This window comes from Tiliqua scincoides, chromosome 1, assembly GCF_035046505.1.
Source record: "Tiliqua scincoides isolate rTilSci1 chromosome 1, rTilSci1.hap2, whole genome shotgun sequence".
Lineage (NCBI taxonomy): Eukaryota > Metazoa > Chordata > Lepidosauria > Squamata > Scincidae > Tiliqua > Tiliqua scincoides.
Window position 1 is genome coordinate 222,286,810 of NC_089821.1, and position 26,017 is coordinate 222,312,826.

A 26,017-nucleotide genomic window follows, 5' to 3' on the forward strand; every position below is an offset into this window, starting at 1 on the left:
CCTCTTCATCTGATGCTACAGAATGGTGAAACTAGATAAGAAACTTCCTGCTCTCCAAACCCAAAACTTCATCAAGTCCCAAACCTTTGCACATAACAGTCAGCAGTCCAGAGCAAATGTAATAGTAGGCTGCTGCTGAATTCCAGGGGAAGGGGGAACATGAAGCTTCCCATCGATTTTGCACTATTTCATTTCTCTCTTCCCATGATTCCTCCCAGGGCTCTGGCTCATTATACTTTGAATCCAGATCTCCTTGACTATAGTCACCTCTTGAGGTCTGAATTGTCCATGCTTGCTGTGTTATTCCTCATATATATAAACTGTCCTTGGTAACCAGAGTTATCACTTTTACCAGGAGAGGTGAACCACCTCAGGTCACATGACCTTCTAGCAGCTCTGAAGAAACGATTTTTCTGTTGGCAACCCCTGAGTGACTGCCTCGTGGCTTTGCTGGCTCTTTTTCTCCTGTACTATATATTTTAATTATAAAAATGCCTCAAGCTGCCCCAGTTTCACTTATCAGACAAAACAGGAATAAGGGATAAAGGGCTCAGAGATTGGCCTTAGTCATATTCTGCACAGATGCCAACAGATTTTTTTAAAGTCAAAATTACCTTTTCTGAGTCATCTTGTGAATAATTCCCTGAGGGACTGTTCGAAGCATAGACTTCCATAAAAATAATGTTCCCTGTACACCAAGGGCAGGTTCACATGATCACTCTGTCCATGGCCAGTTCTTTCCACTTCCCAGCACTGCACACACAGCCAATGGGGTTGTCTGATTTGTGCATCACAAGCACAAATGTACTTTCATGTGCCGCTGCACACTCCACACTGTCAGAGCAGTGTGCTCACTAACACTGTGCATGCTTTGTGTGCGGAGAATTCTTGGTTTAATCCCTACCCAGTTTCCCTGAAAATAAGACCTACCCCGAAAATAAGACCTAGTGTGTTTTTTGAGAATTGCTGAAATATAAGACCTACCCCAAAAATAAGACCTAGTTGTGATCAGGGCCGGGACAGGACGGGCAGAAGGGGTCCTTGGGTGGGGGCAGGTGGACAACGTGACCGGGAACGCTGCACTCCTGTGTGCACCATCTAGAAAGTGCCTGCTGTGCTACCTTGGGCAGAGGACCCTGAGGAGGAGCTGAGGTGGGAAGCAGCAAGCAAGGCAACCCTGCCTACCGGGTTCTGAGGCTCTCCACACTTTCCAGGCAGTAAGTCCCATTAACTATAAAGGGACTGACTTCTGAAAAAAATAAGACCTAACCTGAAAATAAGATCTAGTGTTTTTTTTTGAGCCAAGGAAAATATAAGACAGTGTCGTATTTTGGGGGAAACATGGTAGCATCTCCAGGTAATAGGTTGTGGTGCTGGGAAGTACCTTCACCTGAGATCCAGGAACCAATCAGAGTGAACCATCCAGGGCTATGTGGACCAACAATCTGAGTCAATATAGCATCCTACACTCACATTCACAAAGTTTGTGATGGGACATTACTATATCAGGTTGCAGCGTGTGTCCATTACAAATTATTCAGGGTCACAACCTGTATAATATGGGAAATCCATCATTTTTTAAAGCAGCTGCTGGTGGAAAGGTTTTGATTTCAGGTGTCTCAGGTGAAGGGCCTTCCCAGCATCACAACCTGTTAACTGGAGATGCTAGGGATTAAACCAAGGATGCTCTGCACGCAAAGCATGCACAGCGCTACTGAGCACACTGCTCCAACAGCATGGAGTGTGCAGCGGCACATGAAAGCATATTTGTGCTTGTGAACCCTTTTCCTAAACCAATCATGCCTTGAAGCTGCTGTCAGCCCCCACTGGGGGAAAAAAAGGTACCTCTAACATGTTGCTCCTTTCTCTTTGTGGGATGAACAACAACCCTTGGATGATCCATTCGCCATTTACATGGTGCCATCCAGGTCTGGGCTGAGAAAAACAGAGCACCTTTGTGAATCAGCAGCCATTCAAACTTATTCAGTGCCATCTCATTCTAGGTCAGACCAGTATATCATTGCTTCTATCGGGGTACACCATAGGGCTATTCACACATTATGTTGTATGCACTGCATGTGTCTGAGACTAGCATGATTTATGTTAAAATAATATCTAAGTTCCTCTCTCTGGAAAATGCCCCCCTCCCCACTCTAGCCCCATCAGTTCCAGGCGTAAACCATCAGAAAACGTCCACCTTGAAGGATCACTTAGGATTTTCAAATTCATTTTAGCTGAAAGTGTTGACGCAGTGCTTAAAATATTATACCTGAATTAAAGTCCAAATCACACTCAATCCTAATTAATTTGCTTCTCAGGCTCTGTGATTGCCAGTTACAGTACATGACAGCCAGGAATTGTTTGAGCAGGAGGTGATGGTGCTGGGGAACAAATTACTTTTCATTTTCTCATTTTACATATGCTGCTCTGAGCTAGAGCCTGGTCTTGCATATGTTGGTGTGCACAATATGAAATCTGCTCAATCATTCTTATGCATCCTCATGCATTTCACCACAAAGGCAGTGTGCTCCTGCATATCTCACTGCCCAGTCCTATACCCCTCCATTGGTGCCGATGCAGTAGTGTTGGTGGAGCGCATGCTGCATTCAATGGTTGGGGAGGGGATGATCAGAAGGCCTGCCAGAGGTAAGTATTTCTTTGCTTACCTCTGTGTAGGTCCCCTGATGGCCTATGGGTCTCCCTGGACCCATAAGTCCAAGGAGAAAAGGGGACAGCAAGGCTATAAAAATTGAGGAAAGGTTCTGATGTGTGTGTGCTATCAAGATCCTCCTCTCCACCTGGTCCCTGCCCTTTCCACCTCAAAACACCCCAAACTTCCAGTTCCCCACCTGTGCCATCAACTTAACGGCAACTGCGAAGCCCCCTGGAGCTGCTGCCACATGTGCTGTGCCTCTTGCCATTTGAGCAGCAGCCTGGCAGTATGCCCCTTGCACTGCTGGACCTCTAGTTCCAATAGGTTTGGGGCCTAACTGCAGGACTGGGTCTTCAGCATTGAAAAATATTAGCATATTGTCCCCCTAGACAGGGTCTATTTACCTAACGTTATTCCAGAAGTGAGCATTTGGTTAAAGAAATGGAACATTCCTTTAAAAGTCACCCCCCTAAGTAGTTTACAACCCCCCCCCCCCAATCAAGCCACCAGAACCACATGTGGGGCTGTTAAAACACACATGGCAGGAATGGAAATATGCACCTGAAAATTAGAGGTCAGAAGTCACACCCTTGAAATGACTGTGGGGCTCCTCTAGGAACCCCTGCAGCACGCTGTACCAATAGGAATGGGGTTTCAAACCCATAGGATCCCTGATATGGCTTGATGGGGCATTCTAAGAACTTGCCCTGGCATGTCTGGACAACTGGAAAAGTATTTAAACCTTTAGGAAGGGGAAAAAACCCACTGCTTGTGCCAGCTGAGACGTTTCAGGACATACGAAATGGAGACATCCAAGAGGCGTACAGAACTTCCCATCCCTTCACAAGAGTCTCCCAAGGGGACTAGTGGCATAGCTGGAGGGGGGCAAAATGGGAAGTACTGCAGGCGCTGCCATGTGCTGTGTAAGCAGCCCCTCCCACTCAGCATCGGAACCATGCCAGGCAGCGAAGGCAAAGCGCAGGAGATGCTGTTTGGTTCAGCGAGGGCCTGCACGTTGCTGTCACTGCCCGGAATGACTCCCATTGTGAGTGGAAGGGGCCGTTTACACAGCGCATTGCGGCACCTGCAGTACTTAGTTTTGTCCCCCTCTCTAGCTATGCTACTAGAGGGGAGCACAGAACCCATCAACTGTACAGATAGACAGTGTTTGGGAACAACAATGAATTTTTATAACCAGATGCTGGAAGAAATTGAGCTAGGTATATTGCAGCCCTGCAATGTGTAGCATACTGGAATCATGCTGAAGGGCTGGAAGAAGAAGAGGCAGTTATGAGCCCAATTACTGTGAAAGATGCTTTAACTGAAAACCAGGAAATGGAGAGAGATACAGTACCCTGTTGTCCAAAATTCCTGTAAATATACGTGTTAGGCTAGAATGCTTGTGCAATGGAACTGCTGGTTTCGGGGTGCTTATAACAGGGTTTTTTTTTTTTTTTTTTTTACTTTGTATAGAATAGATGGATGAGGAGCTTGTTAGAGGTTTTGAGAACCTGTCTGTTGGAGAGCTTGTAGGACTGTCCTACTATTGGTGTGATCTTGAATGTCATGCAAAGGAGAAGAACAAGAATAAATGACCAATTTACCTGCTTTTGTAAATACAGATGTTTTATGACAACTCCTTGTGTACATATGTGTTATCTGGCAACATGTTAGATCATGAACAAACGTTAAAGAAAATATATTATACACTGGGGGATTTTGGGAGCTTTGGAGGGGTGTCTTTCCTTTAAGAGGGCAGAAAGCCGTTCCACCCAACCCCATGCCCGCTTACTGGCACTGGGGTTCCTGTGAAGGCTGCTGTCATCTGAACACCTCTAAGCAGTGTTTGTAGTGCTGGCCAGACTTTATGGCACATCACATTATGTGACTGCTGTAAAGTGCTTGGTGCCACTGGAGCACATGTTCCAGCAGTGGAGCAGGCTCATAGGATTGGGCCATTGATTTCACAGTACTATAGTCAGCTTTAACTTTCATATTTTCATATCTGCAATACACAGTGGCGTCACTAGGGCTTGTGTCACCTAGTGTGGGAGATCAGGACATCACCCCCATGATGGACCTCCGCCCATGCAGTGGGTAGGGAAACATCCCGGGTCGCCGGTGTGGCAGTGTACCATCGCCCTGCCCCTGCTGGTTTTTCGACTGTACCTATTGATAGAACACAGATATTTCAGTGTGGTTTGTTTCATTGCATTCTGCATGAAATTACTCATCGATTGATATATAACATGATGGTATTATTCCTACAAACTGATTTTAGTGATTTTGGTTACTAGTGGTGTCACACACCCCCCCCCCCCAAGGATGTCAACTTACCTACACCTTATTGCACCTGTTCTCATACTTTTAGCACTGGAACCCACTTTTTAGAATGACAATCTGTCCAGGACCCACCGGAAGTGATGTCATGGTTGGAAGTGATATCATCAAGCAAATTAAAAGAAATAATTATAACTAACTAAATTAAAGTAAAACAAATAATTAAATAAGGGGAAGCCAGCCCTGTTACACCATGTGAATTTTCTATCCCCCCCAAATCAGTAAGATTTTCAGCCCTACCCAGTAACCATTTCAATTTAAGTTCTTATGTTTAAACTTTATCACTGTCAGGATCCACCTGGCTTTGCAAGTCTAAAAAAGGAAAACATTCACCTTAGCAGCAAAAGCCTCTGTTTTTATCCTTTTTTTGGGGGGGGGGAATGCCTTCTGGAGCATTTGTTGAGCTCCACTTTCATCAGATTGGCACAATTCTGCTGACCTTGCATTCCCCTTTGCCTGACCTGACCACAAGCCAAGGCACATTTGCTTACTTGCAAATAAACGCGACTGTGTGGCTTGGTTTCGCTTTCCATAGGGCTCAATAAATTTGTCAGCTTAAAGCAGGGGTGCCCAAACCCCAGGCCTGGGGCCACTTGCTGCCCTCGAGGACTCCCAATTCGGCCCTCAGGGAGTCCCCAGTCTCCAATGAACCTCTGGCCCTCCAGAAACTTGCTGGAGCCCATGCTGGCCTGATGCAACTGCTCTCAATGTGATGGCCAACTGTTCAACCTCTCACGTGAGCTGTGAGGGCTACCTCCACTGCTTGCTGTTTCACATATGTGATGCAGCAGCGGTAGCAAAGGAAAGGCTGGCCTTGCTTTGTGCAAGTCCTTTTATAGGCCTTGAGTTATTGTAAGACCTTCATTCAGTCATATAAGTTCCACCTCTATTCATTTATGTAAATTTATTCAAATTTGAAATGTAAATTAATTCTTTTTTCCCCAGCCTCTGACACAGTGTCAGAGAGATGATGTGACCCTCCTGCCAAAAAGTTTGGACACCCCTGGCTTAGAGGGAGGGACTTCCCTCTTGCGTGTTTTTTGGGAGGGCTGTGTTCATTTGATCGGGACCATTCTGGTGTTGTTGGATTCCTCTCTGGAATCCAACTGTGCTCTCCTCTAGTCATAACTCTTGTTAGAATGGAGATATTGCACTCTGGTAATTTTCATTGCATTCTGCTGTCAATTCCACATCTAAAGGTATATAACATGATGCTATTATTCCTAAAAACTGTGATTTTGGTCACCAGTGCACGTCACCCCCCCTGTGCTCACTCACCCCTCACGGTGAGGCCCACAACCCCAGCACACCCTCCTAGTGATGCCACTAGTAATACATAATGTAATCCACCAACACACACACACAAAGGGGGGAGGGGGAGAGAGAGAGAGAGAGAGAGAGAGAGAGAGAGAAAGAGAGATTCTGTTGAAAACAGTAACTTTCAACCAAGTAAGGAATAATTTATCTTTTATTGGTATGCTTTAATCTGCAGCTTCGTGCAATTTCATTGAAGCCCTGGTTTTCTCTTTGACTAATATTTTCACTTCTTCATTCCTCCATCATTGCATTGGCTGAAACAGATGATTCATTTTGCATAAACAAACAAATGACAACCTGTAAGGAAGAAAATAATTTCATGCACATGTTGTAGTACTATAGAGCAGAGCCTATGAGAGGGGGGTAAAGGGGGCAATTTGTACCCAGGCCCAGAGTCAAAAAGGGGGCCCAGGAGCCAAAGGAGGGGGCCCAGAAATTTCCTGGGATCTGACATTTTCCTATCTGCTCAGACTTGTTGCCTGCATGAGATACTGGGGACACTACCACAAGCACGCAGCTACTGGCAAGCCATAAATGCTTGGGAGTGTGTTTGGTTTTCCGTGTTACTGTATCTATCTGCCAATGCCACAGGGGTGGGTAGACCAGGGCTCAGAAGACTTTTCAATTGTCTCCCCCTCCCCCATCCTGTTTTGCTCCTCCCAGCCCCCATTCTGCTTGCCCATCACCACTCACCCCACTCTGTTTCACCCCTCCCTCTTTGCAAAGGGACCCAAAAGAAACTTTGTGCCCCCTAATAAAATTCTTTTCGGAGGCCCTGCTATAGAGTGCTAGTACATAGTTGTACTCTGTTTCTGGACCCAATAAACTCACAAAGGTCAAAGCCAGCCCTAAATTATGCCCCATAATCTGTCAGAATCAGTATCCATTCATATTCAGATTTTCTCTTTCTTGCCTGCTGGCTATCCAAAAACAAATTACAGCTCAATTTTGGTAGTAGCAGGAGTCCAATTTGTGCTCTACCTGCATGCTATGAGGATATTCACAGTTTTTTTCAAGTTTAAAACATGTACTCATTGCTCCATTTTTGCTTGTTATGAATTCCATAAAATCTACAAGGCAAAAAAACATTTTGTACCCTCTATTATACAGAGAGAGAGAGAGAGGAGAGGGAGAGAGAGAGAGAGAGAGAGTTTAAAGTGCAGTAATTCAGATAAGTGACTATGGAAAGTATTGCATTCTTACTCAATGGGTTTACTCCCTATGTCTGTTGATTGCTTTTCTGACACCAAAATATGTGTGCTATTACTTTTTACTATTGTTAAATACGGAAGTAGATTCTATTATGCTCTTCTATACCAGCACAGAACCATTAACTTCATTCTGCTTGCAAAGCCAGTATCTCTGGTGATGAAACATGAGTAAGAAGAACACTGACATTTTAATGCCTGCTTCTGATTTCAGAAAGCTATTTTTATATAAAGGTACATTGATAAATCTATTTTGTGGAGTACCAAAAATGTAAGGCTGCAGGCGTCAGAAATGGAATAGCTGTGTCCAGCTCAAGTTTCATTTCCTGGGTAACTATTTTGTTACTGTTCAAAACCTCACAAACAGCTGACTTGGTCATTTCATGGAGAACAGTGCTTGTTGTGTTTACTCAAATGACAAAGGCAAAGAAAGGATTTAGTGGTGTGTCTCCACATTCCATTGAAAGGGTGGAATTAAAGACAGACCCAGGCAGCCCTGGTCATTAATTTCATTAAGTTTTGTAAGAAATGCAGCAAGTTATTATTCTCATTGTACAAATAGGGAGCTGATGCTGCAAGTCGGTGATTTCTTTAAGGCTAATATTAAGTCAGACAGCTGAGATGGGTTTTGAAGTCAGATCAAACTCCAGCTACCTAAGCCTTCTACAGCGCTGGTGATCCTGGCTCCTGTGCTTCTGTGCTCCCTGGGCAGAATGGTGCCCCCCCCAACAAGGAGAGTGCCCCCCACAAGCCTCCACAGCCCCCTGAAGACCTTCTATGACTTCTGGGGTGGGCCTTTAAATCCCACTTCTGGTTTTTGTCTGAAGTGGGGTTTTAGGCCCCTAGAAGGCCTTTGAGGGCCAGGAAGGCACACACGGCCTCCCCGGCGTTCCAGATGCTTTCCTACAGGGGTTGAGGAAGGTGGCAGTGGGGGGGGGGCGGTGAGGAAGGAGGCACTGCCCCTGCAGGCATGGTGCCACAGGGCATTTGCCCTCCTTGGCCCTCCAGGTATGCCAGTGCTCTACAGCCATACACCCTAGCTTTTCTTAGCAGATTATTTCTTTATTTATACTATTGATAGCTCACTGCTTAATCACAAGGATTCACAAGGCAGCTCATGATGTCACATTTTCCTCTAGCCATACAGTTTCCAGATGAAGGGGAAACTCATATATGTTGTCTTAGCAAAAGAGTGTCCCCAAACCCTATGTTTTCTAAGGTCATACAAGTGTGGCAGTCTTGCAAGGGAGAATCTACAGGAGGGAAAGGTGCTTAACTCCTCCCGTGCTCATGGATTCTCCCCTGCAAATGTCCGTGCGTGCTATTTTTCCTCCTGACAATGTTACATCTGTTCTCAGAGCTTGTCCATGGAAAAATGTTTTATAAATGGATAGAGGGTATTTGTAGGAGAGCACTGACAGGCAAGGAAAGAGTTAAGCACTCCCTTTCCATCTGCCAATTTTTTTTACAAATGCTCGCCCCCCCTTGGCAGTACAAGCCAGTAAAGTCCAGCTAGAGCCAGCCATTGTAATTGTTTATAAAGTTGCTGTGTAAGTGACATCAGCAGCATTTGGATAATGCTCATGACATTCCTGGGCTAGTTTAGGCAATATTTTTAAGCCCAAACCAGCCCCATGCATTAATTAATGTGCTCTCATAACATGTGCTTCTCTTGGCTCCTCACCTTTCCTTTTAATGCTCCCAACTGCGGGGCAGCAGATTGCCTGAACCACCCACTTGTCTGTGCTACTATGGACGAACAGTATCATCTCCCATGCAACTAGGGAGATGTTTGCAGAAAGTGGGGGAAGTGAAGGGAGGGGAAAGGATACATGTGTTCTGAGAGTACTCATGTCAATTAACACATGGGGTCCATTCAGACTTGAAAATATTATCTGAACTCTCCCACTGATGAGGTCTCGTATCTCCTACTCCAATCCTTACACCATGTTGTGGCACATTTTTTAAAAATAACTGAAATGCAACCATGTGCAGAACTGGATATCATATTATTTGCCTTTGAACTGAGACATCCAGGACTATCTCGGTGCAAAGACTGCAATCAGATGCATCAGAGTGCATCTTGGACTAATAGTCGGAACAAATATCAGACTGTTCCAGTTGCCCACGCAAGCATTCGCTCATTATTGCGGCTCACGTTACCCCCTCTTTTAATTCTGGAGTCACAAGAGCAACAGTTGCATCTACAGCTGTCGCCTCTTGTTGCTATTATCTGCCCCCTTATTTGTCTGCATGTTACTTGAAACAGATGCTTTATCCTTTTCATTTTCTTGATCTCAGAGGCTCAGTCAGATTTGTTTTTGCAAAAATCTGTTCAGGTTTGTGAAGCCTCAGATTTTACCCATGCTTGAAATACTAGACGAGAAGTGATACCACAATTGTTCAAAGTGCTATTTTCTTATAGAGACCTTCCCATTTCTTTGCCATGCCATCTAGATAGCAAGAACACATCGGAGGAGTCCTATTTCTGCTGCTGGGCTATGCCTGCTGGACTGCGTAAGCTTCAGCTTGCTTGATTTAAGGATAAACACCTCAAACGGCTATCACTACACTACTCTGGCTTTGCACCAAATGTCACTTCCTGAAGAGCTGCAGTTCAGCCAATCAAAGTGCATTCATTCTGGGAGTCAGAGCAGAATGGGGACAAGGCGGGGGAACCCCTCTTATTGCTTGGCGAACTCTTTGAATGCAGAAGTGAGCTGGGGCTTTCCAAAGTGATGCATTAAAAGCAAGACGGAAATGGGTTGAAAGTAGAATGGAATTAAATTTCTTTCCCTCAGATTCTTCACTGTGGACTCTGAGGTAAAGTATCCACCAACCATTCAATATCTGTCATTTGACACTTTAATAGCATGGGATATTTATGTGGTATATGGTATTTAATAGTATGTGATATATGACATCTCATATTTGATTTCAGGTGGCACTTTATGAAAGTTGGTTGTATGGTGAACTTTAAGATTTTACTGAACTCACCAAAAAAAAGCCCTCTGCATTGTCTCTCTGGAAGTCAATGACAAAGTCATTGAATATGTTTAAGAGCATTTTAGGACATCTAGGAAATCACTTACAACCATGCCACCAGCAGTTGTAATCTTGATCTTAAAACAAAGAGTCACATGGAGTGAGGACTCTTAAATTGTCTAGGTTAAATGTGATCCTCAGTGATTGTGTTTAATCTGCCCAGGCCACTCTGCCTCCCTTTGTAAGAGGAACAGCTGTATGTAGACACCCTTACTGACATCCCAGACACTCGCTACCCACCCATGTGCCTCGCTCATCCTGCTGGCTTCTGCTTCTCCCAGACAATATCAAAACAACGCATAAGTGAGTTGGCTAGGATTGAGGTCTCCTGCCTTATGTCCTACACGAGGGAACTGTCTCACTCCCCAGATTTTTCTTCCTGCAGCACAATCTGCATAAGGGCCAACTTGATACTAACATTCAGCTATAAAAATACATCTAAATCTGGTGTTGGGTCTTCACTTTCCAGTTCTAGAGCAGGCAAAAAGTGAGTTCCATGCTATGTTTCTCCACACAGGAGGTGAAGAGGACCCACAATTTCTAATCTAGATACATTATGAATTTTTTGCTGTGGATTATCCTATTTTACAAGTTAGGGCAAGAGCTGTATGTTAAACTAGAACATCTGCTTTTTATTAGCTTGGCTTTGATCCTATGTTCTTTGTTGTGTTAATAAACCTACCTTCTTGGTTAAGTAAACCTGCATATTCCAATCTGGAAGAATTCTAACTAAGATTCTCTCACCCCATGTAATGCCTTTATCCTTCTGGACAAAGTACCTAGAAAGATTAAGATAATCCTTTGGGCTAGAGACTGGAAGTTTACAGTGTTATTTTTGTTCCTCTGTTAGGTCTCTAAGGTCCCAATCCTATCCAGTTTTTCAGTGCTGGTGCAGTTGTGCCAGTGGGGTGGAGGGGCAGTCACTGGGGCCGTCTCAAGGTATGGAAACATAGGGCTGCATCATGGCTACACTGGAGCTGGAAAGTTGGATAGGATTGGGCCCTAAGACTGCAATACTAAACACTCTTACCTGGAAGTAAGTTCCATTGAACTCAATGGGTAGAGCTGTTCTTAAACTCCCCCCCACACACAAATTTCATTTTTTCCTCAAGGAGGAAAAGTGCAGAAAGCGGTATTCTGTGTTTTTATTCCAAGGGTGCATATTTATAAATTATTATTATAAGTTATAATCAGTTTAATAGTGTTCTAGGTAGGTGATATGGGTGGTATAGTGTCGGTGGTATATTATTTTTCAGTGATAATGCAATAAAACACGTATTTTGTTATCACTGAAAAATCACACCTCTATCAATGGACATTTCTGAGTAGACAACCACTGGATTGTGCTGGTTACCAAAGGTCACACATGGGGTCATACAAAATGAACTACAGAGATAGCTGCTGAAATGCATTGGCTTATTCCAAAAGGCCAAAGGAATGCACTGAATTTCTGAATGAGTTCCTCTTGCTCACTCATAGGGGTGGCTGATACTGATTTTAATGTGCTTTTGGATGGATTTGGTCCCAGTGGAAAAATTGGCATCACTAGACGCCCATCTAGTTTGAGTTGCCAGATGACCTGGGGAGGGCTGGGGAGGTGAGGACTGCCCAGTGAATTGTGCATACTTATCAAATTTAAAGATGTACATGACTTTTGGATTAAAATTATTACCAATGTATTCAGTGTTAGTGCAGCAACTACACATTTAGGCTGCACTCCTATACACACTTCACTGGGTGTAAGTCACATTGAATTTTAATGGACTGTACTTCTGAGTAGGCATGCATACTTTGCATCTGGGAGGCCTTCAGTGGGACTGTCTGGGGGGGTTTGGCATCCATGGTGAAGTGGATGCATGGATGAAGTGGCCCCACCTGTATATTGTGCTATAAACAGTAGAAGAAGAAAAACCACTAAACTGCCACTATGCATGTTTATGTTTAGGGTCATAAGGACAGCTCAAGAAAGAGAAACAAGGTATTAAGGAGGGAAGAGAACAGGTTCTGGGGAAATAACTCCGAATCAGATTGGTCCAAAGCGGAGGGAGAACTCGACTGTTAGCTGAGACAGGGGACTATACAAGGACTGAAAGGTGATCTTGGAAGTTGGGAAGTGCAGGTCTGGATAATTATAGGAAACTGGTGTTACTTGGTGAAAAATAATTGAAAAAAAAATTAGTGGATAGACAGTCTCCATCTGAATCTTGTCATGTAGGGAAACAAGTTTGGCTCAGTGGGATGTCATTATTCCTGTTAATTTTTCTGTCCTGTTCTTTTGGATGGGTACTTTTCTTCAAACTGTGCTTTCTTTCTCTTTTTCAGTACTGAAACCTAGTATTTAATATTTAGTAAAAGTTTATTACTGTTGCTTGTTTTTGCTTCTGAGTAATTTTTTTTTCTTGCGGAGCTCCCACCCCTACACCTAGTAGCTTGTTGCACTCTACCGGAAGGGTGTCTGCATTCTAAACCAAGTGAATGTTCCCAAGGTAAAAGATCTGGCCAGTGGAGGCAGCTTTATAAAAAGACAGATTTCCACTTGGTAATAGCAGGAAAGACTACAGGAGTGAAGGGTCCAAAGGGGCAGACTAAAGGCCCAATCCTATCCAGATTTCCAGTGCTGGTGCAGCCGTGCCAATGGGTGTGCGCTGCATCCTTTGGTGGGGAGGCAGTCACAGGGGCCTCTTCAAGATAAGGGAATGTTCGTTCCCTTATCTCAGGGCTGCAATGCGGCTGCAACGGTCCTGGAAAGTTGGATAGGATTGGACCCTAAGTTCCCTTAGATTTTGCTAAGTTTCCTCCTAGTCATAATTGTGGATACTGTGGTACTATGATTTAAGTTACCTTTGATCTTTAAGCTAAGATATAACTCATTAAAATCCTTCACCTTACCTGAGAATTTTGTAGGTAGTCAGTCCTCTCCTCCCTCTGCTTTCTCTGTCCACCACAATCCAGCCTGACCCCTCACTCCTCCATGTCCTACAATCCTCTCCTCCCTCTGCTTTCTCTACCCACCACAATTCAGCCCTCCTCCTCACTCCTCCATATCCCACAATTCACTCCTTACTCTGCAATCCTCTCCCTCCACAACCCCAGTTTGGCTGTACTTGTCATAAGAGGTGACTAAACAGCCACTGGATAGATGAGGCTCGTCAGCCTGGGAAGTCAGCTCATCTAACAGAAGGAAACTCTGACCTCAAATCTCCACTGCCTTGTGGCTACATCCAGTTATGGAAAAGGCTTAAGGAATCAACCTCGAGGCAAAATCCGGAGCTGGAGTCCCTGAGGGAGTTCATGGCTGAACACAGTCACACTCTGGCAACTCCTGCGATGCCACTGGAACCAACCTTATTGGCTTCTGCCTTTCCATTGAACCATTCCAGCCACGTGGAGAGGGGGGATTTGCTGCATGGGTAACAGTATATCCTCCATATCCACTTTACCCAGGCCTCACGCACTGGAGAGGACACTCCAACTTCGCTAAAGGGCGTCGGCACAACACGGGAAGCAGCAGTTTATTGGTTATAAGTCTTCACTCGATTGGCGTAGACTGTGACGCCAGGGGCTGCTTCTGAAGGTGGGAGAGATCATTGCATCTCATTGGGCAGCTACCGCCCGCCTTAAGCTGGGCAGTCCGCAGACAGTAAGGTGCTGCCTCGCCACGGTCCGTTAACCTCACGGAGTGTGTGGGGTTTAGGGTGAAAACCGACAAGCAGATCGACAACTCTGCACCAGGAAACAGAAAACTCCTGCCCTAAAGCTGGGCACCTGGAACGTTAGGACAATGACACCTGGCTTCTCTGACGACCTGCAAGAAATAGACGATGCACGCAAAACAGCTGTCATCGACATGGAGCTGAGCAGACTGCAGATGGACATTGTCGCCTTTCAAGAGACGAGGTTGCCAGATTCAGGATCTGTTAAGGAGAGAAATTTCTCATTTTTCTGGCAGGAAAAACCACTAAACGAGACCAGGGGACATGGTGTTGGCTTTGCAGTCAGAAATACCCTGCTGAAATCCATCATCCCACCTTCTGCAGGAAGTGAAAGAATTTTGCCCCTACAGCTCCACTCATCAGCAGGACTTGTCACTCTTATCAGTGCATATGCACCAACTCTGTCATCTTCAGCAGAAGCTAAAGACAAATTCTATGATGATCTGGCCACCACTATCAAGAAAATCCCCCCAAAAGAGCCATTGTTCATCCTCGGCGATTTCAGTGCTAGAGTTGGTACCGATCACAGTTCATAGCCCACTTGCTTAGGCCAGTTCAGCACTGGGAGGATGAACGAGAATGACCAACGCCTGCTAGAGCTTTGCTGTCATCACGGTCTCTGCATCAGCAACACATTCTTCAACACGAAGCCCCAACATAGAGTCTCTTGGAGACACCCAAGATCAAAGCACTGGCACCAGCTCAACCTGATTCTCACCAAACGCTCCAGCCTTCCCAGCAACAAGATCACATGCAGTTATCAGGGTGCTGCCTGCAACACTGACTACTCCCTGGTGTGCAGCAGGGTGAAACTGCAAACTAAGCGACTGTATCATACGAAAAAGGAAGGAAGACCTTGCGTTGACACCAGCAAGACCCGGGATCAGGGAAAAGTGGAGGAATTTGCACGAGCGCTTGAGGAATCTCTTCCAGGCCCAGCCGATGCAGATGCATCCAACAGATGGGATCATTTCAAGAATGCCATTTACAACACCGCCTTGTCCATATTCGGCAAGAAAACCAACAAGACGGAAGACTGGTTTGAAGCCCACTCTGAGGAGTTGACACCAGTCATTGAGGAAAAGAGGAGAGCTCTAGCAGCATGCAAAGCCTGTCCCAGTGAACACAACCTGCAGGTCCTCCAAACTGCTCGCAGCAAAGTCCAGCAGACTGCCAGGAGATGTGCTAACGACTACTGGCTCCGTTCCCAGATACAGATAGCAGCTGACATGGGCAACATCAAGGGGATGTATGATGGTATCAAGCTGGCCCTAGGTGCAACACAGAAGAAAACAGCCCCTCTGAAGTCTGCCACAGGCGAGTTCATCCAGGACTGGGCGCAGCAGATGGAATGCTGGGTGCAGCACTACTCTGAGCTGTATTCCTGAGAAAATGTAGTAACTGAGGAAGCACTGAACAACATCGAGTGCCTGCCTGTGTTGGAGGAGCTTGACAGTGAACCAACCCTAGCAGAACTTCACATGGCCCTGGACTCCCTCGCCTCTGGCAAGGCACCTGGGAAAGACAGCATCCCTGCTGAAGCCCTAAAGTGCTGCAAAGAGATCATCGCCACTGAGCTGCATGAAATCCTATGCCTCTGCTGGAGAGAATGTGGAGTACCACAGGACATGAGGGATGCAAACATCATCACGCTGTACAAGAACAAAGGCGACAGGGGTGACTGCAATAACTACCGTGGCATCTCTCTCCTTAGCGTTGTAGGAAAGCTGTTTGCCCGAGTTGCACTGAAGAGGCTCCAGGTACTTGCAGAGAGTGTCTATCCAGAATTGCAGTGCGGATTCCGAGCTAACAGGTCCACCACCGATATGGTATTCTCCCTTAGACAGCTGCAGGAGAAATGCAGAGAACAACGACAGTCACTCTTTATAGCCTCATAGATCTCACGGAGGCTTTCAACCTGGTCAGCAGGGACGGCCTCTTCAAGATTCTCCCCGAGATTGGATGTCCACCCAGGCTCCTCAGCATCATCAGCTCTTTCCACAAGGACATGAAGGGCACTGTAGTCTTTGATGGCTCCACATCAGACCCCTTTGACATCCGAAGTGGAGTGAAGCAGGGCTGTGTTCTCGCGCCGACCTTGTTTGGGATTTTCTTTGCTGTCCTACTGAAGCAGGCATTTGGAACTGCAACAGAAGGCATCTATTTCCAGACCACACCAGACAGAAAGCTCTTCAACCTAAGAACATAAGAACAGCCCCACTGGATCAGGCCATAGGCCCATCTAGTCCAGCTTCCTGTATCTCACAGCGGCCCACCAAATGCCCCAGGGAGCACACCAGATAACAAGAGACCTCATCCTGGTGCCCTCCCTTGCATCTGGCCTTCTGACATAGCCCATTTCTAAAATCAGGAGGTTGCGCATACACATCATGGTTTGTAACCCGTAATGGATTTTTCCTCCAGAAACTTGTCCAACCTCTCCAGACTGAGAGCAAAGTCCAACTGAAATGTCTGCGTGACTTCCTCTTTACTGACGATGCAGCTGTCACTGCCCACTCTGCCAAAGATCTCCAGCAGCTCATGAACTGTTTTAGCAAGGCTTGCCAAGACTTTGGACTGACAATCAGCCTGAGGAAAACACAGGTCATGGTTCAGGATGTTCTCACCTCCCTGCATTATAATCCCTGCGCATGAATGGAGGTTGTCCATGACTTTGCGTACCTTGGCTCAACGATCTCCAACACTCTTTTTCTCAATACTGAGCTAAACAGACGCATTGGCAAAGCAGCTACCATGTTTTCCAGACTCGCAAAGAGAGTCTGGTCCAACAAGAAGCTGATGGAACATACCAAGATTCAGGTCTACAGAGCTTGTGTCTTGAGTACACTTCTGTACTGCAGCGAGTCATGGACTCTTCACACACAACAGGAGAAGAAGCTGAATGCTTTCCACATGCGCTGCCTCTGACGCATCCTTGGTATCACCTGGCAGGACAAAGTTCCAAACAACACAGTCCTGGAACGAACTGGAATCCCCAGCGTGTATACACTGCTGAAACAGAGATGCCTGCGTTGGCTTGGTCATGTCATGAGAATGGATGATGGTTGGATCCCAAAGGATCTCGTCTATGGAGAACTTGTGCAGGGAAAGCGCCCTGTGGGTAGACCACAGCTGTGCTACAAGGATATCTGCAAGAGGGATCTGAAAGCCTTAGGAATGAACCTCAACAGATGGGAAACCCTGGCCTCTGAGCGTTCTGCTTGGTGGCAGGCTGTGCAGCATGGCCTTTCCCAGTTTGAAGAGACACTTTGCCAACAGTCTGAGGCTAAGAGGCAAAGAAGGAAGGCCCATAGCCAGGGAGACAGGCCAGGTACACACTATACTTGCTCCTGGTGTGGAAGGGATTGTCACTCCCGAATTGGCCTTTTCAGCCACACTGGACGCTGTGCCAGAACCACCATTCAGAGCGCGATACCATAGTCTTTCGAGACTGAAGGTTGCCAACACACATAAGGAGCCCAGGTTTACCTGTTGGGTGCTTCCTCTTTAATGTCCTCTGATATTTTATAGTGATTGTTGGAAAAGAAAAACAAGAATGGTCAATTTTCTTTCTTTTTGTCTTTTAAGCTTGTTTAGCTCAGGAGAAAACCTTCTCTGTTCCAAGCAAACAGCCTTTGATCAAAAGCAACCACTGAGGTTTCAGGAAGGGCAGCACTTGAAGACCCCAAACGTGCTCCTTTCTGTCAGGAGCTCTTTTTGTTTTTTTAAACTACCCGATGGTAGCCACAGCACTGCATGTTCTGTGAGAAGCAGTGCATGGCAGGATGTCCCCCGGTGTAAGATAAATTGCGTTGCTGGGCTCAGGTCTAATTATCCTCAGAGGCACTACAGACTGAACAGCGAGATGGACCAGAAATAAAATGGTATCTTGTGGCTACAGAGAAAATTCGGCAACAACATTTCTGCCATACACGATTAGATGCCTATCGTGCTTGCTATTGTAGCCCAGCATTTGCTCGCAGTGTCTCTACAGACTACATTTATTTTGTACTTGACAAGAACTCTTTGTCTTCTCTCCTGTGTAGGTGCTCTGTGTGTACATTGAAAAGGCTCTTCTCTCATAGGCATTTAAGCTCCCCCCCCACCGCTGTTGATGAACAAGTAGTCTTAACAAGGCTTGATTAATTAGGAAGTAGGATATGCTGTAGCACAGCACCCACAGCAGCAGCCTAAAGAAGGTGTCCCCCCCCCCCCCCATTCTCCATAGTAGAAAGGCTAATTACACAAGGGCATGATATAGTCAAGTATTTTCAGGTGATGTTTGCTAATAAACAAGTGGAAGCTTGTAAAGAGAGGGGGGGCAAGTCAATTGCCTACTAAATTCTTAGTTGAGTACAAAGAAGGATGTGAGATGTGTTTTTTCTTCACTACTGAGTGAGGGCTGAACAAGACATTGCATGCACAGAAACTTAACAGCCTCTGTCCCCCAACTAGAGATGTGGCCAGAGAAGGAATACCTAAATCTTTTCCTACATGGCATTTTGTGATAAAGTCTGATCCTTCCTTACCCACCTGTCATTATCTTATATTTCCCCTCCACATCATCGCCCCCCTCAGGTCTGATGGTGTTTGTAATATGTAGTTAGGTCCTCGGTCTGGGCATATGAGCTTGTAAGGAAAAGGCTTCTAGTTGAAGACACAACCTAGGGTAATCCTATTTATTAGGGCAGTGTTTTTCAAACTGTGGGTCAGGACCCACTAGGTGGGTTGTGGGCCAATTTCAGGTGGGTTCCCATTCATTTCAATATTTTATTTTTAAATTAATAGACTTGATGCTATCATGCTATGTGACTGCATTTGGGGAGGTGCTACAGATCTGTGCTTTGAACAGGCTACTGTATTGGCAACCTTCAGTCTCGAAAGACTATGGTATCGCGCTCTGAAAGGTGGTTCTGGCACAGCGTCTAGTGTGGCTGAAAAGGCCAATCCGGGAGTGACAATCCCTTCCACACCGGGAGCAAGTGCAGTCTGTCCCTGGTCTGTCTCCCTGGCTATGGGCCTTCCTTCTTTGCCTCTTAGCCTCAGACTGTTGGCAAAGTGTCTCTTCAAACTGGGAAAGGCCATGCTGCACAGCCTGCCTCCAAGCGGGCCGCTCAGAGGCCAGGGTTTCCCACTTGTTGAGGTCCATCCCTAAGGCCTTCAGATCCCTCTTGCAGATGTCCTTGTATCGCAGCTGTGGTCTACCTGTAGGGCGCTTTCCTTGCACGAGTTCTCACAGGCTGCTATGTATATGCTTTTAACAATGACAGTAAGTGGGACTTACTCTTGGGTAAGTGTGCGTAGAATTGCAGCCTAGGATTGTTAAAACTCTTCCTGCTTGATGATGTCACTTCTGGTTATGATGTCACTTCCAGTGGGTCCTGACAGTTTCTCATTCTAAAAAGTGAGTCCCGGTGCTAAAAGTTTGTGAACCACTTGTATTAGGGGGTATAGCCTGAAAGAAGCTTCCAGTGTTTATCATTTTATCCAATATGGGTAGATGACTACTTGCACCATCTGATCTTGAGTGCATGTGTGAGAAATTGGATGCTGTCTTGTTCCTTCATATTTGGGGAGGAGGACAATCCAAAATACTGTGTTTGTGTGATAGAGTGTTCATGTGTGTGAATGCAGCTAAAGTCTCTACATGCTTTACTTTAGAGCATTTATGGACTGCTGTGTTTCAGAAACTAATGAGCAATCAAAACAATCCGTTTCAACTTGAAATTAGCATTGCACAGAAGGTCCAGATCTCCTAAATCAGGCCATCAGATTTCTAGTCCTCTATCCTCTTCATTTTAGGTTGTTTGATCTGTCAAGTATTAGAAAAATATTTTCAGACTTCAGCACAAACTGTCTTGCCGTGACCACGGTATGGCTACTGTTGCTGAATGATTTGGCAATTTGTGATGGAACATGTAGCTTTTCTGGAATGTCTATAAACAACACAGCTTCCAATCGAAGGTTGTTTACTTTGAGAGAAGCAAATGTGTGGTGTAAAATGCTTGTTTGACTCTTTGCCCATTTCTAAAACTTAATCTGAGATTATTTGTTCACAAAACCACACTGACACAAGAGTACAGTATTTATGTTTACAACCTTCAGATTTTCATTGATAAAATTCTGGATTAAGCATTCCATTGTCTTGCCTGGGATTTTTGCCAAGATAGATGCTCTGTAGTCTCTTTGTGTAGATTCAGACAACTAAATGAAGCATGGTCTATTTGGTCATGATGACGACACCAGCTTATGCACCCCTTCCCCTCCCTCCCCTTTCCTCTTCCACCTGTCAACACCATGTTTTGTTCAGACAACAACTCTGCAGCTCATTCAAACTCGAACTTGTGCTTCAACTGTGGTCCATCAACAACTAAACCAGCATTTAAAATTGGGATCAACTCTGGTTGATTTGGGGCTCAATCCTATCCAATTTTCTAGTGTCAGTACAGCTGTGCCAATGGGGCATGCACTGCATCCTGTAGTGGATAGCTATATGAACACAGAACTGACTTATCTATTGCACTCGCTGAATTCATAATGTTTTATCCAAACAGCAGCCTCTGATAAGGGACCACACAGGCCCCACAGTGCAGATATCAAAATCAGGGCAAATCTTTCTTTTAAAAAAAATCCAAAACAACTGCTTGAGAATTCATTCTTCAAGACATTGCATTCTGCCTAAAATCTTTTATTAATGTCTTGTCATCCCAAAGTAACTTCAAACTTCAATAAGTAGATTCATATGCAGTGTGGTATTTTAACTACAGAACGTGCTCCCTTAACCCCAAGTGAAAGCGACATGCTTGGGGGAGTGTGAAACAGGCCCTGTGTGGCTCAAGTCATAATCCTCTCTGCGCACTCCTTTTGGTTTCTCCAGGCAATGCAGCTGAGCAGACTTGAAGAACAGCCTCCCAACATCCAAAGAATTCTCGACTTTCAAGTCGGCGTGGCAAATATGCAGGTGGCATTCATAAATTAGAATGTTCTAAACAGGGCCCTTGGAACTTGAGTATTCGTACACTGCAGTCACAAAGCTGTGAATTTTCTGATTTTTGTCACATTCTGATAAGATTGAAAAAAAACACACCACAGTTAAATTCACTCCTGCTGGCAGAATTGCAGAGATAATTTCTCTTACAATAGAAATCTAAAACTTTTGAGATTTCTTGCCCATTGGGATGGAAAGTAATTTATCAATTCCTATTAACTCTAGCCACCAATAAGCGATGCCTTTATTTTCCTCTTAGGGAGCATAAAATGCATACCACCTACATTTTATATGCTAACATGAATTTCTCAATTCAAATTGCCAGAGCTTAAGCTCCCTGTTTTTGAAATCGTCCTTCAAAGAGAAAAGTATCATTTTTAATAGCACTTCTTATTTGCTAAGCAGCTCTTGCAAGCCATATTATGAAACGTGTGGTGTGTGCTTACATTTGACTATACCAAGAGAGCCAGGATGGTGTAGTGGTTCAGGAGTTGGCCTTAGACCTGGAAGAACCAGGTTCAAATCCCTGCTCTGCAATAAAGTGTCCTGGGTGACCTTGGGCCAGTCACTTCAGCCTCACCTACCTCACAGGGTTGTTGTAAGGACCAGAGGAGGGGAGGAGCTACATAAACCACTCTGAACTCCTTGGAGGATGGGAAATGTGAAAATAAATAAATGATTGCCAAGGTATTTCATGGGTACTTCAGCTTTCCTCTCCATCTCTGTTTGAACATACACATTTTTTTTTCTCTCAAAAAATACTTGAGGATGAAGTCTCATTCCCCCCCCCCCCCAGGACAACTTTCTAGACTGAGGGCCCAATCCTATTCAGATTTCCAGTTCTGATGCAGCTGTGCCAACAGGGGGTGCATTGCATCCTATAGTAGATGAGGCAGTCACGGTGGTCTCCTCAAGGAAAGGGAACATTTACCTCAGGGCTGCATCGGCACTGGAAAGTTGGATAGGATTGGGCCCTGAGGCTATAATCCTACACATGCTTACTTAGGAGTAAGACTCAATGGAACTTATTCCCAATGAAATATCTGAAGCAGCAAACCTCATGGGACTGCAGTCCGAGTCCTTAAATAAGTGATTTCAAAGGGCAGTTGCAGCATTCCCCTCTGCTGAGTTACTTACACAAGGAATATTTCACACATTCCTGGGGGACGTGATTAGAACCTACAGTCCAACCCTAGTTAGCTAACAAGTACCTGTATGGTACACATGGCTGGAATGTTTCAAATGTACACTGAAAAATGTCATGTTTGAAGAAACTCGATAAAGGAAGGAGTGTGTCCCTTGGTTCTGTCATACGGACAGCCTAATCCTGAGCTTCCCAGAGCCCAGGGATGCATTGGCACTGAAATGGCTACTGCTGCATCCCATGGGGCTGGGAAGCAGTGCCAGGGCTATTGGGTAAGGGAGCGTATGCTCCCTTGCCCTGTGTAGCCACCAGGCAACCCTAATGGGTCTCCTTGGATCTGCGACCGTTATTGAGCTGGTGTAGATTCAAGGAGAGCTGTGTTGGGTCTCCCAGGGCAGGAGGGGGGATAGGATATGGTGGCAAGGCAATGCAGCCCCAAGGTACCCAAGCCTTTTGAAGTTGAAATTTCTTTTTATCTGCCTCTCTTCTCCACTATTTTATTGCTGCAGATGTTTTATTGTTATTTATACTTTAGTAAGTTTTATTGGTAGATTCAGCTGAAAAGCAACTAAAAATATTAGATACACAGAAATTGTCATGTGTCTTTATCCTAAATACATCTACTCAGAGCCACAGTCAACATGTTGCCCCCCCTCATGCATTTTTACTAAAGTAGCAGCCATGGGGGGGGGGCAGAGGGGAGAGGAATGAGGGTCCAGACCAAGACTTCAGGTCTGGGGAGGGGTCTTATTTTTTCCCTGGGTGCTGTTCCAGTTGGATTGGTTCCCCTTTGCAGCTGCTGTTTCTCCTGCCTTCCCAACCCGACTTATCTCTCTGCTGCCCAGAGTACTCAGTAATTTGGTTTAATTGGTTAAGAACTGTGCCTTGCAGTCTTAAGCTATGTTGTGCCCCCTTGAGATTTCAAAGAATGGAAAAACCACAGCTAAGAACTGTAGGCTTGACACTTAAGCTGATATTTAGACCCCTTAAGTGCCTGGCCTACCTAAGAACCTGAATTGGGCATGGAGATCCCCGGATTTCTAGAAGTTGGGGTAGCAAGGCTAAGGGTGGTAAAAATAGAGTGGGGACCTGGTGCCTGGACTGTGGGCCCAATCCTTATTACCACAGTGGGCAGCACCAGCCACCCCCCCCCTCAAAGTACATAACTGCAAATCTCATTGTAAGTCTCATTAACTCCTTCCTGTCTAACAGGTCTCAGATGGTGATGATGGGTGACACCTGTTTGGCACCCTGGCCCTTATAGTATGGGGTGTCCTAGAGGTCTATCCTATCCCCCATGCTTTTTAACATCTTCATGAAACCGCTGGGGGTGATCACCCAGGGATTTGGTGTGGGGTGCCCCCAATATGTGTATGAAACCCAACTCTATCTCTCCCTACCAGCTTGTTCTGAGGAAGCTGTGGAAGTCCTGGGTCATTGTCTGAATGCCATTAGGGACTGGATGACAGCCAATAGCTAAAACTAAATCTTGAAAAGACAGGGGTTCTCCTGGTCAAGAAATCCTCAGTGCAGGCACTGAATCAGCTACCCACTTTGAACAGGGTTAAACTCCCCTTGCAAAAACAGGTGCGCAGTTCTCCTGGACTCTCAGCACTCCCTAGAAAATCAGGTGGCAGCAATTGCTATAAGTGCACTCACCCAGCTTAAGCTGGTGTGCCAACTGAGACCATACTTGTGCCGTTTGGACCAGATGATGGTGACCCATGCTTTAGTAACTTCAAGTCTGGACTACTGCAGTGCGCTTTATGTGGGGCTACCTACTAAAACAATTTGAAAGCTGCAATTAGTGCAGGATGTGGCAGCCCAAGTGGTTACGGGGGCCAGACATTATGCTGGACCACTGCTCCAGCAGCTACACTGGCTTCCCATCTGCTTCTAATCCCAATTCAAGGTGCTAGTTCTAACCTTTAAGGCCCTCCATGACCTGGGTCCAGGCTACCTGAAAGATCGCCTCCTTCCATACATTCCAGCCCATCTTCTCAGGTCTGCTGAAGGGGCTCTTCTACAGGTGCCGCCTCTGTCCCAGGTGAGAGGGGTGGCAGCTCAGGGGCAAGCCTTCTCTGTGGTGGCACCACAGCCCTCCCAGGGGAACTGAGAACTGTTCCCTCACTTATGGGTTTTTGGCGAGGACTCAAAACATACCTGTTTTGTCTGTTATTTAGCTGCTGAGTGGATACTTGCCCTCTGCACCTCTATTGCGCCTCTGTTGTGACTTGACGACCTCCTTTGACTTATCTTCTCCCCACTGGCTCAGTGAGTTCTCTTTTCCTTACTCCCTTTAAGTTTGCTTTGTTTTTGATATTCGTTCTTTACCTTGTAATGTTAAAATTAAGGTTTTACTGCATTGTTTGATTGTTTTACTTGTTGTGTCACTCTGTACTTGTTTCTAATGCTTTGTAAGCTGCCTTGGGCATTTGCTTTGGCATGGGAGATGTGGGGTATAAATTTCTTTAAATAAATAAATAAATTGTTTTCAAGGGAGCTTATTCTCAGATGATGGGGTGAGGGACTACAGACCCATTGCCAGCTAAGCATGTATAGGGTTGAAGTCATAGTCCATGAAGGGTCCAAGGTATGACAACTTAATTCTGAATTTTTAGCATACTTCACTCCAGGATCTTGCCAAATGGGGTGGGATACACATCCTTAGAATTTTTTTTGGGGGGGGGGGAGGGGTAGAAACACATAGAAAATTAAGTTTATGTTTATTTTAATCCAAAATAATAGTGAACCAAATAATGAGAAAATGACGAAAACACAGCACCATAAAAAGAATGAGAATGAATACCTGTTTCTTTTTATAGAAAGGTTAAGAACATAAGAACATAAGAACATAAGAACAGCCCCACTGGATCAGGCCATAGGCCCATCTAGTCCAGCTTCCTGTATCTCACAGCGGCCCACCAAATGCCCCAGGGAGCACACCAGATAACAAGAGACCTCATCCTGGTGCTCTCCCCTACATCTGGCATTCTGACTTAACCCATTCCTAAAATCAGGAGGTTGCGCATACACATCATGGCTTGTACCCCATAATGGATTTTTCCTCCAGAAACTTGTCCAATCCCCTTTTAAAGGCGTCTAGGCTAGACGCCAGCACCACATCCTGTGGCAAGGAGTTCCACAGACCGACCACACGCTGAGTAAAGAAATATTTTCTTTTGTCTGTCCTAACCCGCCCAACACTCAATTTTAGTGGATGTCCCCTGGTTCTGGTATTATGTGAGAGTGTAAAGAGCATCTCCCTATCCACTCTGTCCATCCCCTGCATAATTTTGTATGTCTCAATCATGTCCCCCCTCAGGCGTCTCTTTTCTAGGCTGAAGAGGCCCAAACGCCGTAGCCTTTCCTCATAAGGAAGGTGCCCCAGCCCCGTAATCATCTTAGTCGCTCATTAGATTAGATTAGAGCCCAATCCTGTGATCTGCGCTGTGCCTCTGTGGTGCAGACCACAGACGCAAACATGCCATAAGGCACGTTTGCGGGGCTCACCGCTGGGTTCCAGCCAGAGGTGGCTCAGCTCCGGCCAGCACTGAGCCACTGCCCAGCAGGCACCTGCGTAGCGTACCTCGGCAGTGGCTGCGACCG

At 45.6% G+C, this 26,017-nt stretch overlaps 1 long non-coding RNA gene across 1 annotated transcript in view; it reads left to right on the plus strand.

Moving 5' to 3' along the window:
- LOC136655812 (uncharacterized) overlaps positions 1–26,017 on the plus strand; it is a 54,867-nt gene that overhangs the window by 13,197 nt on the left and 15,653 nt on the right. The window contains exon 2 of the long non-coding RNA XR_010794675.1: positions 24,592–24,682. This is a non-coding gene — a long non-coding RNA (uncharacterized lncRNA). The remainder of the gene's footprint in view (positions 1–24,591; positions 24,683–26,017) is intronic.